This window comes from Aethalodelphis obliquidens, unplaced genomic scaffold, assembly GCF_003676395.1.
Source record: "Aethalodelphis obliquidens isolate GAN/ISIS:26980383/991018 unplaced genomic scaffold, ASM367639v1 scaffold43, whole genome shotgun sequence".
NCBI lineage: Eukaryota > Metazoa > Chordata > Mammalia > Artiodactyla > Delphinidae > Aethalodelphis > Aethalodelphis obliquidens.
This window is the reverse complement of record NW_020837987.1, coordinates 15,926,119-15,938,787: the sequence shown is the minus strand read 5'-3', so window position 1 is coordinate 15,938,787 and position 12,669 is coordinate 15,926,119. Positions and strand designations below refer to the sequence as shown.

At 47.2% G+C, this 12,669-nt stretch overlaps 1 protein-coding gene across 2 annotated transcripts in view; it reads left to right on the top strand.

The window, feature by feature from the left end:
- Nucleotides 1-10,673: 10,673 nt before the first annotated feature.
- The window catches only part of LOC113605685 (zinc finger protein 677-like), an 18,834-nt gene continuing 16,838 nt past the window's right edge, over nucleotides 10,674-12,669 (top strand). For both annotated transcript variants that reach the window (XM_027079203.1, XM_027079202.1), the window contains exon 1: nucleotides 10,674-10,856. The gene's annotated coding sequence lies outside the window, so the exon portion shown is untranslated. The remainder of the gene's footprint in view (nucleotides 10,857-12,669) is intronic.

Sequence of the window (12,669 nt, the reverse complement as noted above, 5' to 3'; positions counted from 1 at the left end):
TTTTTTTTTTTTTAGTCAACAGATGGGATTAGATGCCCGCCTATTAATTCCACATTAATAGAGCACATTATCCAGTGGGGTAGAATTCGGGACAGAAAAACTCTGGGTGACTCAAGAAAGGCCCTTTCTTAGCCTCTTCCCCTAACTTAAAGTGAGAAGAGGCGGTGACCAACAAGAGGAGGCCTGGGGAGCGTTAAAGACCCGGCTGAGGAGTGTGCGAAGTCAAGGGAACTGGGTGTGTTTAGGAAACGGGGCGGACTCTCCAGAATCCCAGGATCCTAAAGAGGACGCGGCCTCTTCTGAAGCGGGGCAGTCGGCGCTGCCCTCCAGGGGCCGGGCGGGCGAGTCTGAGGGGCGTGCGGCTCGCGCATTTCAAAAACAAGGAGAAGCGGCACCTCCCCATTCCCACCCCCTCCCCCTCCCACCTCTCACTGGCGACGTCTGCATTTACTTTGGGTGGAAGAGGAGTGCCAGGATTTTAAGATCCCAATATACCCTCAGACCCAGGTATGGAGGACGGGGTAACGCAAAGCGCAGGTTTAAACAAGAAAGATGAAACTCACGATCCCGTAGGGCGACCTTCGCTCCGCGGTAACCGCTTCCGGGGTCTGCAGGAAACTGCGCAAGAGCACCAAGGGAAGAGGCGGGGCAACTTGGAAGCGGGGCCTGGGCTGGGCGGGAACGTAGAGACGTAAAAGAGGCCGGGCTTGGGCGGGTCCAAAGCAGGGGTGGGGCCAAAGCAGGGGCGGGGCCAGGGTTTCGCTTTCAGTGCCTCTGGGTTGTCAGGATTTGGAAGTGCTTGTCTGTTTCTTCTGTGCAGCCCTGTTGCTTCCTGCTTACTTTAAGTTACTGTTGAAACAGAGCAGGACACTTTCGGGCCCTACCGGCTACAGATCCTTTCTATTGTCCCCCTTCTTGTTTATAGTAAATAGGCTTCAGCCTCCTAGACCTTCCTTCAGTACCAAAAGGCAGATTCACATAGTTGCTAATCAGAGAAGTAAGGGAATGCAGAAGAAAAGCAGGAGCAATCAAGAAATAATAGTGCAGAGATTAAAGCAGGATCCTGGTTCCTTCTGAAGGAATATATATAACAATATTTTTGAGTTCTTCTGCAGGAACTCAGGCCCCCACTCAGGTGAAGGATGGTAACTTCAGGCTAAGTGCAAGATTCCTGGACCCCACCCTGTTACCTCACCACCAACCAATCAGAAGAAAGTCACACACCCTGCAGCCCTCACCCCAAATTTTGCCTATTAAAAACTTCTCCCTGAAAACCATTGGGGAGTTTGTTTTTTTTTTTTTTTTTTTGCACATGAGCCACCCTTTCTCCTTGCTTGACACTGCGGTAAAACTTTCTCTCCTCCAAAACGCTGACGTTTCACTTTGGCCTCCCTGTGCATCGGGCACACGAACCTGAGTTTGGTAACACTATCTCTCACAGTTTTAAGGTAAAAGCTACAGTTGTGCGGGTCACATATGTTGGAACCTAAGATGTCTTCCTCTTCGCAGTTGAAAACGGCTTAAATCAAAAGCTATTTTTGTGAGCATGTTGGAGTCCTGCCAGTGAGGCTGAAGCAACACTGTGGTCTGGGGAACTGATGTGGAGTTAAAGTGGAGCAGGACCCTATGGGCCCCTCCTGGGTACAAGTCCTTTCTGTGTCCCTGGTTCTTGTTTGTAGAAAATAGTCGTCATTCAGCCTCCTTCCCTGAGTTCCAAAGGGCAGATTCAAACAGTTGCTAATTAGGGAAGGGAAGGAATGCAGAAACAGGGAGGGGCAGTCAAGAAACAGTAGTGCAGCCTTGGGGCAGGGTCCTGGTTCCTCCTCAAGGAACATATATAATAATATCTTTGAGTTCTCCTGCAGGAACTAAGGTCCCCAACCAGGTGGAGGATGGCAACTTCAGGCTGAGCACAGGATTCCTGGAGCACCACCCTGTTATCTCACCACCAACCAATCAGAAGAAATTCACACACCCTGCAGCCCTCACCCCAAATTCTGCCTATGAAAACTTCTCCCCCAAAACTATCAGGGAGTTCGACGATTCTGAGCATGAGGATTCCGTCCTCTTTGTATTGGTGCCTTTACAATAAATGCCGCATTTTCCTTCACCACAACCTGGTGTCAGTAGATTGGTCAGTAGATTGGCAGCTGTGCTCAGGTGAGCAGACCCAAGTTTGGTTAGGTAACGACAGGAGAAAAAGAAATAAATTTTAACTGGAGCACATGGAGGTTTCACAGGGACCTAAGAAGGGGACAAGGCAGGCAGCTTTTATACTTTTTAGACAAAGAAAAAAGATTTGCGAGGAATTGGCAGGACAAAGAAACTTAGGCTTCGGGTGCTCAATTAGTGAAGAATCTAAACAGAATTTGAGCTTGGGGTAGTAAATTAAAGAAGTAGTAAGGTTTATACAGGCATCTCGCCCGAATTTGCCATCTCTGGCCATAAGGGTTGTCCTTCTACCTCCAGATGCGTGGAATGAACCTTTCACATGAAAGATTTATTTCCTGGTTTCAGGAGATAGAAAAGGAGGGTCAAAGTGTCCCCCTTGCATTGGCCATTTCTTAAGTAGCTTTAATTCAAAATAATCAATACACCATTGAGGCACATTTTGGGGTGGCCCACCCTGGGCCCCAACATCTTGCCATATCAAAAAACAGATGCCAGTTATTAAAGATTTAAAAATATGAAGGGAGTTCCCTGGTGGCCTAGTGGTTAGGATTCCAGGCTTTCACTGAGTGGCCCAGGTTCAATCCCCGGTTGGGGAGCTAAGATCCTGCAAGCTGCACAGCACAGCCAAAAAAGAAAGAAAGAAAGAAAGAAAAACATAAGGAACTAATTTGTTGTTGTTGTTGTTGTTTGTTTTTATTTTTGGCCACGCTCAGCAGCTTGTGGGATCCCTGACCAGGGAACGAACTTATGCAGTGAAAGCACGGAGTCCTAACCACTGGACCACAGGGAATTCCCACAAGGAACTATTTTGACCTAATGATTATATGTTGATTATTATATCATTATAATATTAAACCTTGTTTAATTATTATGTTATTATTATATTGAAACAGGAGGGAAGGAGGCAGGGAACAACCTTTGAAAGAATGACATAGCCCGAGGACATGACATAAACTGATTAGAACCAAATGGGTCCAAAACGGTGGACAAGCCTACTTCCACTAGACCTTGAGCCTCAGTATACGCTCACATCAGCAAGCTAAATGACACACCCGCAGGCGCCTTGACAGTTCCAACACCGACCATAAGGATCACAAAGTGGGCAGTGGCCCAATTCCTGGAAATCCCCGCCCCTTCCTGAAATAGCTGGAATACTCCTCCCACTCATTAGCCTATGAAATTACCCACCACTATAAAAACTGACCACCCCATACCCTGGTGCCTTTTCTCACCTTCTGAGATGGCCCATGCTCTGTCTGTGGAGTGTGATTCTCTCTAAATAAATCCACTTCTTAACTGTCACTTTGTCTCTCGCTGAATTCTTCCTCACTGAATTCTTGTCTGTCACTGAATTCTGTGTGATCTCAGTTGGAAGACTGTGGGTTTTAGCTGGGTTCGAGTCCCGGCACGTGGATTCAAGTCCCAATCTGAGGTGCCTGGTTTCAATATGACTAGAATATTAGACCCTGTGACATAAAAATAGAGAACATACATTTTCTAGCACAGATGAAACAACTAAAATAGTTACCACTGCCAAAAAGAAAACAAATTTGAACTTAGATAAGGAGAGGTTTTGTTTGAAAGGATGCACTAGAGAGAATGCTCCAAACTTAGGATCCGCAAAAGTCTCAAAAGCCAGACAGACAAGAGCTTTTCTTTATAAGGAAGGATAAACAAGGCTAGAAAAACAAAAAAGCAAAAAACAGGTGAGAGTGGGACTTCCCTGGCCGTCCAGTGGTTAAGACTCCACGCTGCCACGCCCGCTCGATCCCTAGTCAGGGAACTAAGATCTGCAAGCCATGCGGCAAGACCAAAACAAAACAAAACAAAACAAAAAACAGGTGAGAGCGCATGAGGTTACTGCATTACCTATAATTGATCAGGGAATGTTTTACCATAAAGTTGCCTACTCTTGGGCTGTTATCATGGCAGGGTTGTTCTGAATTACATAAGTGATCCAAAATTCAGGGCACTTGGGAGAGGAGAGAATCTTAAGTAAAGTTTGACTAAATCCTATTAACAAGCATTGTTCTGCAGGGGAGGAAAAATTCTCCTTTACCATCTTTGGATCTCTGGCCTAAGAATTAAACTGCTATAAGACAGATTAACAGGAGAAACACATAAAAATTTTATTAAATTCTCACTATAAGTGGGAACCTTCACAAGAGAGTGAAGACCCAAAGAAGTGACCACAGCAGGAAGCTTTTATACCTTTTACACAAAAAACAATCAATTTGTGAAGAATTGACAAAACAAAGGGTTTGGGCTAGGGGCAGTAAGTGGTAAAGAAGAAAATAGAAAGATAAGGGTTTGTTTAACAAGGTTAGTTTGTACAGATTTCTTGGCCCCAAATTTCCTGTCTCTGGTGACAAGAATGTCTTTCTTCCTCCTGGTATGAAGAGGGCACATTTTACATGGGAGATCCTGCTTTCAGGAAGACAATGGATGGTCAGAATGTCTTTCTTTCACTGGCTGTTCTTAAGTGCATTTATTTCAAAATAATCGACATGCTGAAGTGGCATTTTTTGGACTTACATAGTTTGGTTTTCTTTAGTTCCTATTGATCAGTGGGGACAAACAATTCAGTAAATATTGATGAGACAAAGAATGGCGACTTGAAGGGTCTGTATCTGCCTTGTTCCTAGGTAAACAAGGGGATTCTCATGAGTCTTACTGAAGTCAAATGGGGAAGGGTAGCACTTTGCAGTAAGCTGTTTCCTACATGTGGGTGGGGGTGAGGGGTTCTTTAACCTTAGCCATTTCCCAAAATTATAGAGTTGGAGAAAAGTTCAACAGTGTCACCACATATTAATTCAACAAATTCAACACTGACACCAAGTAAAATTCCAGAAATAATAAGTACACATGCTATATCTGAAAAACAGAACATTAGAAACTTTAAACAATTGATAATAATAACAAATTTGCCCAAGAACTTTGGTCTGTATGCCCTTTGAATAACACCAAAGGGTCCTGTGTCTTCATTGTGTTCTTGTTGTGTCCCTGTCTGAGTTGGAAAAACACATTCCTGTGTTTCTCTTTTATTCACACACAATACTTCTGACACTCCTTTAGAAATTTATTTATTTATTTTTGGCTGTGTTGGGTCTTCGTTGCTGTGCGTGGGCTTTCTCTAGTTGCGGCGAGCGGTGGGGGGCTACTCTTCGTTTTGGTGCGCAGGCTTCTCAATGCCGTGGCTTCTCTTGTTGCGGAGCACAAGCTCTAGGCATGCGGGCTTCAGTAGTTGTGGCTCGTGGGCTCAGTAGTTGTGGCTCGCGGGCTTAGTTCCTCCGAGGCATGTGGGATCTTCCCAGACCAGGGCTCAAACCTGTGTCCCCTGCATTGGCAAGTAGATTCTTAATGACTGTGCCACCAGGGAGGTCCCTGACACTTCTAACATAGTGTTTTCCCCACCAAACAATCCTCTGACACCAGCTGGGTGTCCTACAATTCAACTCAATTTTGATGCTATCTACCTGGAGATAGCATTGGATCCCACAGGTTAAGAGCTCAGTCCTACAAGACTGCCCCTCCTCCACTGCAGAGGCCAATTACAAGTCCAGTTTGTCACCTGTGTTTCTGGCTGACCAGGTATAAGTCGAAGGCTCCTATGACCCCCTCCTCTAGTTCAATTAATTTGCTAGAGTGGTTCACAGAACTCAAGAAAATAGTTTACTTGCTAGATTGCTGGTTTATTATAAAAGGATATGACTCGGGTACAGCTAAAAGGAAGAATGCATAGAGCAAGGTATGTGGAAAGGGGCTTGGCACTTCCATACACTCTCTGGGTGTGCCACTCTCCCAGCACCTCCACGTGTTCACCAGCCAAGAAGCTCTCAGAACCCCATACTTTTGGGATTTTTATGGTGGCTTCATCACATAGGCAGGATGGATCATTAACTCCATTTTCAGCCCTCCTCCCTTTGGAGAATGTGGGCAGTAGGTAAGGGAGGTATGGAAAGTTCCCACCTTCTAATCATAGATTGGTCTTTCTGGTGACCAGCTTCCATCTAGGAACCCACCAAGATTTGTCTCATTAGAACAAAAGAGATTCCTATCACCCAGGAAATTCTAAAGGATTTTGGAGCTCTGTGGCAGGGATCAAAGACCAAATATTAGAACAAAAGAAGCTTCTAGTGCTCTTTTATCACTTAGGAAATTTCAAGAGTTTCAAGGGCTCTGTGCCAGGAACCAAGGGCAGAGACCAGTGGATATATTTTCTATGATTTCACACTATCACACATAAGACATCATTGTCTGTTATAACACAACATTGTAAATCAACTATACTTCAATAAAATAAATAAAAAGGAAAGACATCATTATCTGTTGGAAGACATGGCTCTAAATCACCAAAGTCAGAGGTCTCTGTGACTGTTAAGTTGAATAAGAACCTAGGGGCTGGGTGGGGGAGGGAAGGATTGGGAGTTTGGGGTTAGCAGATGCAAACTATTATATATAGGATGGATAAACAATAAGGTCCTACTGTATAGCACAGGGAACTATGTTCAATGTCCTGTGATAAACCATAATGGAAAAGAATATGAAAATGAATATATATATATATATATACACACACACACATATCTGAGTCACTTTGCTGTACAGAAGAAATTAACACAACATTGTAAATCAACTATACTTCAATAAAATAAAATAAACCTAGGAGCTATATTAAGAAAGATATTTTTTCCCTTTGTCATTTTTCTGCTGATCATGGGGAAAAGAATTCTGAAGACAGCATCATGAATTTTATGGTCATGATTAGATTACAAGCAATATAAAAAAACAGAGTCACTGGGAGAAGGCAGGATCTCACCTGGGCACAGGTCTTTGGGCCGTACCTTCTCCAAGGATCTTAGGAAGGGGCTTCCTTGGGCCACCAAGACCCCAAAGGGCATCTGGCACATACACCCGCGCATGCGTCCAGGAACTTTATGTAGCCCCGCCCCTCGTGGGACCAGACTCCGCCCCCTGGAGTCATTCCCCAAGGCGCCTGCACTGCTGTAGGTTCTGCCCAGATTGTATACTTCTGCTCAGAAGTCTTGACTTAGTACCCCTTACCCAGGATCCAAACTTGCAGCAACAACTTGGTCCCTCTGTCGACTCAGGGCTCTGATCACCCAACCAGAATGCAATCTGACCCAAGCCCACGGGAAGAAGCTGCAGGGTTCAGCCCGGTCCGGACGTAAATCTGTAGCACAAACCAGTCCTACCACCATCCCGCGCTGTACTTGATCTCCTCTCCCCAACCCTCACCCTTTCTGCCTCTTTTTTCCTGCCCAAACCCTCTGGCATGGACACACAGGAAAGCCGGCTGCCCCTCAGGGCCTGAACCCAGCGCGTCCTACAATCCGTGTGTCTCCGGAACAAGCACCAGGGCTGGCCACACAGATTTACCCTGCACTGTATAAGCGTAGAAGGTGCCCACAGGCCCTAGCTAGAGCTGCTCCCCACGAAACTTGCTAGGTTTCTACTTCACACTTCTGGCCTAACACAGTTGTGCACACAAAGCTCAGCTGCCGGGCTTCCCTGGTGGCGCAGTGGTTGAGAGTCCGCCTGCCGATGCAGGGGACACGGGTTCGTGCCCCTGTCCGGTAAGATCTCACATGCCGCGGAGCGGCTGGGCCCGTGAGCCATGGCCGCTGAGCCTGCGCGCCCGGAGCCTGTGCTCCGCAACGGGAGAGGCCACAACAGTGAGAGGCCTGTGTACCGCAAAATAAAAAAAAAAAAAAAAAGAAAGCTCAGCTGCCTGCACACAGGAGGCGATCTCCTCTGCCTAGCTGGGGTCTCTGGGCCTAACAGAATCCTCAGGTACCCTCTAAAATAACTTCTTAGATTTGGAATTTGCCTCTGGAAACTCTCTGGTCCTCTCCCCATCCTCAGGTCCTCCCTTCTCAGAACTGCTTGGAGGAGAACTTAATTTAGGGTGGCTTCTGCTGCTGCTTACCCGGAACTGGCACTCAGAATTTCCAGTTTCCGGAAACCTGGATACATGTAGAAGGGAGCAAAGGACTTAAAGTTTGGTAAGTGAATTTGCTTTTTTGGTTATACCTTGTGTTTAGAGAATTCTTCAAAGCACCATGTCTCCAACTCCTAGGGGCCCAATGGTTGCTTCACATGGTAAAACAAACAAAATATATGAACACAAATGGACAAACCATCAGAAAATCCCTCAGAGTCACTAATCCCACCATTCTTTTCTGCCTTCCTCTCTTCCACATATTGAGTAAGCTACCATCACATGGAAGATCATTTTGATGATCAGTGATAGGGAAACAGAAGAGACATAGAGAATCTCTACCCCCAGAAAGGCACAGCCCAGCACCTAAATCCTCCTAGGGAAGATGGACATATAATACCCAGCTCCCGGGGTATTACAAAGATTAACTCACATAATTTATGTGAGGTTCCCAGCACAGTGCCCAAGACAGAGGGCATGCTACCATTCTTGTGAACATATAGTAGATGTTCAAAAAATATTGCTTTAACGAATGAATGCATGTGGTTTCTCTAAGGACAAATGAAAACTAAAAACAAGGGGAAAAAAAGCCCAGCTTAATTCTCTTTGTTGAAAAGAAGGGAAGAGCCTTCTCTCCCTCCCTTTTCTTAGAGCATTTCCTTTAGAAAACTTGTAAGTTCTTTCTCTGACTCCTTGAAATGTATGTACAGCTTTTTAAAAAGCTAAATAAGAGCAGAAACTAACACAGCATCGTAAAGCATTTATACTCCAATAAAGTTAAATAAAATAAAATAAAATCCTTGCATTTCAAAAATTAAAAAAGCTACATAAGACTCCTGCCAATTTTGCAACCCAGGAATGTTTCCTCAAAGACCTGGAAGCCATCTCTTTGAAATGTAAACATCCAGGGAGATAGCACACTTATCTCCCAGTTTCTGTGGAAGGGTAAGAGCCTAACTTAGCAGGTGCCTTGCTCCAAGCTACAGAACTCCCTCCAGTCATAAAGAAATGAGAAGTTTGCTCTTCCTCTGGATAAAGCCAATTAGCTACCACAGTTGGTCAGTCCAATTAGCTGGTGATGTTGGGATGAACTGTGTGTGACAAATGATGCTATCACGTCTTCTTACCTGAGAAGTAGTTATTGTTTATACTGAGAACAAGTAAGTACCATTTGTATCTGCTTATCTAATATTACAGGGTAAGATTTTCTTTCATTGTCTTCGGTCTCTCAGAAGATTGCCTGTGATGCACATCACTTTCTTGTTTAATGCTTATTTAATAATAAAACTGTTTTCTTCCTTTATTACCTTTGGGGAGAGGATTTCTGGGTTGTGAGCTGATTTCATTTTATTCTATTTTATTTTTTAAACTAAATTTATTGAATTTTTTTACTTTTGGCTGCGTTGGGTCTTTGTTGCTGCGCGTGGGCTTCTCCCTAGTTGCGGCGAGCGGGGGCTACTGTTTGTTTTGGTGCGGGCTTCTCATTGCAGTGGCTTCTCTTGTTGTGGAGCATGGGATCCAGGCGTGTAGGTTTCAGTAGTTGTGGCACGCGGGCTCAGTAGCTGTGGCTCGCGGGCTCTAGAGCACAGGCTCAGTAGTTGTGGTGCACGGGCTTAGCTGCTCCGTGGCATGTGGGATCTTTCTGGACCAGGGATCAAACCCGTGTCCCCTGCATTGTCAGGCGGATTCTTAACCACTGCACCACCAGGGAAGCCCTTCATTTTAAATTATGTTACCCAACACCACCCGCTGGCAAAAAGAGCTTTGACTCAAACCATTTTCAACTTAAGAAGAAAACATCTCAGCTTGTAATTTAAGTTGTCCTCACAACTCTAATCTTTTACCTTCAACTGTTTGAAACATTAACTTAAAATAGCGAGGAAGGGACTTCCCTGGTGGCGCAGTGGTTAAGAATCCGCCTGCCAACGCAGGGGACATGGGTTTGAGCCCTGCTCTGGGAATATTCCACATGCTGCGGAGCAACTAAGCCCGTGCGCCACAACTACTGAGCCTGCGTTCTACAGCCCGCAAGCCACAACTACTGAGCCCCCATGCCACAACTACTGAGCCCCCATGCCACAACTACTGAAGCCCGCACGCTCTAGAGCCCGTGCTCTGCAACAAGCCACCGCAATGAGAAGCCCGCGCACCGCAATGAAGAGTAGCCCCCCGCTCTCAGCAGCTAGAGAAAGCCTGCACGCAGCAACAAAGACCCAACCCACCCAAAAATAAATAAATAAAATATTAGATTACTTAAAAAAAAAAAAAGTTATACATGCCCATGGTTTAAAAAAAAAAAATAGCGAGGAAACGGCCGGGTCCACAGGACACCAAACAGATTCAAAGACTTCGAAACCAGAAGTTCAGGTAATGCTGGGCAGAATAACAGTTCTCCAAAGGCCCGGGGGCGGGGCGGAAGTCCAGACCCTGCTCCCTCCAGGCCCCGCCCCACGTCGGCCCCGCCCCTGGCTTTCTGTTCAGTCCAGGCTACTGCTCACGCCCCGCCCCTCACCACGCCCCACCCCTCCTCGGCCCCGCCTGCTGCACGGTCGCGCACGCGCAGTTGCCTGCAAAACCCGGAAGCAGAGCGAGGGGCACAGTCCTTGGTTTTCCTGGTTCAACCCGGGTCTTTGGGACGCCCCCAGGCCCTTGATCCGCCACACCTGAGGTTCAGGGGTTGTCACGTACGTTAAAACCCCTTCATCCGCTTGTTCCACGCCTGGTAAGTCCCGGCAGCACCGTGAGACTATAGGTCTCCGCCCTGGCCTTTCCTCCCTAGGTCCAGGTAGACACCGCTTGCCGCGTTCCTTTCCTGCTCAGAACCCTTTAGTGACTTCCACAGGCTCTGATCCCCTCTCTCTCTCAGATGCGCTGTTTCAAGTCCTCACTCCGGAGGTGGATTCTCGTCCTCCCATTCGACCCTTCCCGGGCAGTGATGGCTGTGCAGACCCAGAGGCCACATCTTCTCCTTGGCCTTGGGGTCGTACAGACATCACCCCTCTCCTGACACCCTCCCCATCTTCGCGACCTCTGGAGTCGGCCGGCCCCTCCCCTCCCTAGCCATCCACTTTGCACTCACCGCTTTGGAGATCTCTGACCCACGCACTGGGACAGGTGACATGCACCCGTTCGGTGACACTCTTTGTGTTTGTTCTGGACAAAACGCATCCCACTGCCTGTGCTTGTCGTGGTGTGTTTACATTCCCGCAGCCCCACTGGAAAATGCACTTCGTGGGCAAGGGACATGTTTCTCTCTCTTCCATACCTGTGAATGTACAGGGCAGGGGATGGAGCAGAGTCCGAGAGAGAATGAGAAAGACTGAGAGGGAAAATAGTGAAAAAGAGAGGGTGAAATGGAGGATGGGGCAGGTGGATGTGGAGATACAGTAAGAGCAAAAGAGTGAACCAGAGGAAGAAACCTAGATAAAAAGGCACCTCCAGAAAGACAAAGGGAAGCAAATTGGACGACAGGGACCTTGATGGGGTAGAAGTGGGAGCAGCAAGGGACCGGTACATCGAACTGAGAGAGTGGGGAGGGAATCAAAGAGTTCAGGCCATGGACAACAGAGACACATGGTGCTGGGACAGAAAGAGGGGCAAGAGGTGACAGGGAGAGCAGAGAAACAGAGCAGGGAGGAAATTCCCTGGCATTAATCCCTTCAATGCCTTCTCATTGCCCTCAGGACGAAAATCCAGACTCCACTGTATGACTTTATAGCTGGGAGCTCTGGAGGTGGGGTGACCCTCCGGAGTTGGTCCAATTCGAGGGAAGGAATAGGCTTTTCTATCCTGCACTGATCAGACATTGGACACCGGCTGTCCAAGGAGGTGCCGTGATTTTGGGGCGGCAGCTCCCTGTGGCTGAGTCCAGTTTTCAAGGGGAGGCGGGGTGCGGAGCTGTGAGCCATCAGCAGCCAAACTCCTGGCTGTGAGGAAGTTCGTGTCTGGATCCTGAGGGGATGGATTCAGGAGGTTTACTCTACGTAGTAACTTCTGTGGGGTCTCTTAGGAGTGTGAAGTTCATCGACGATACTGGAGTCTCGTCGGAATATGTGGATTGTTGGAGACATTACTCTTGCATTATGACATTATGGCAGTGCCTGACTTGAGGGCAAGGTCTCCAAGAAGGCATATGTGGGATCCTGGGTTGGTGGGTGCCTTCCTGCCAGAACAGAAGCTACTGGCGTTTGGAACGTGGTGTGGGATGCCACGGCAGAGTGTGCAGATCAGCAGGGGATTCTGTCCTGTAACACTGTGGGGTGCCCACTGGGAGCCTGTAGGAGTGTGGGGTGGGACTGGGGTCAGGTGATGGGGGTTTTCATTGGGGGGGGTTGCTGGGGGCGGATCTCTGGGCATAAACCTGGAGGAGCTGTAAGTCAGGACAGGATGGCATCCTTTGGCCACTGCCACTGTGTCATCAGTTTGTATCCCTGGGCAGTTATTTTGTTCAGCATATACAGATGGTGATATTGTCCCATCTTAAAAAGAAACAGCAGGGCTTCCCTGGTGGCGCAGTGGTTGGGAGTCCGCCTGCC